The sequence below is a fragment of the Sinocyclocheilus grahami genome, unplaced genomic scaffold (genome assembly GCF_001515645.1).
Source record: "Sinocyclocheilus grahami isolate Dianchi unplaced genomic scaffold, SAMN03320097.WGS_v1.1 scaffold1581.1, whole genome shotgun sequence".
Lineage (NCBI taxonomy): Eukaryota > Metazoa > Chordata > Actinopteri > Cypriniformes > Cyprinidae > Sinocyclocheilus > Sinocyclocheilus grahami.
This window is the reverse complement of record NW_015506760.1, coordinates 1-554: the sequence shown is the minus strand read 5'-3', so window position 1 is coordinate 554 and position 554 is coordinate 1.

The window sequence follows — 554 nt, the reverse complement described above, 5'->3', positions numbered from 1 at the left end:
TCTTTCTAGCCCAACATGTGCTGTGGACCAGTAGTTCTGGTCTTCTCTGCAGGGACAACATGTTTTGTTCTTCTGATCTGGCAGTAAATAAGCCGGAATGATGCACCGCTGACATTGGCTGATGTGGTGGGACTTAATCAGAGTCGCTGACATTCGTGTCACTGTCCTATTTTGTATATTTGCCCTCTATTTGTGAGCGGGACCAAATGTCACGTCTGTGTGGAGCGTCATGATTAGCATCCAGGGCCTGAATTATCATAAAGTGTCTCTATTAGCATACAGTCTTCAGACTTGCTGGCTTTCTCAATTTCCAGCACCGCCTAGAAGCAAATCACAGCCTGTCATGGGCGAGTGTCAATCAGAGGAGAGCTCAGAGCAATCGTTCCCTTTAACTGGAGGGCGAGATATGATATTTCTCTTTTCTTTAACTCTTTGTATCTCTTTATCTCTCTCTAGTTCACATAGCCTTTCCCAGTGATGGAGAAACATACTCAGAAATAAGCATAAACTGTGTGAACAGATCAAAAGACCTAAAATGGATTTTTATATTTTTT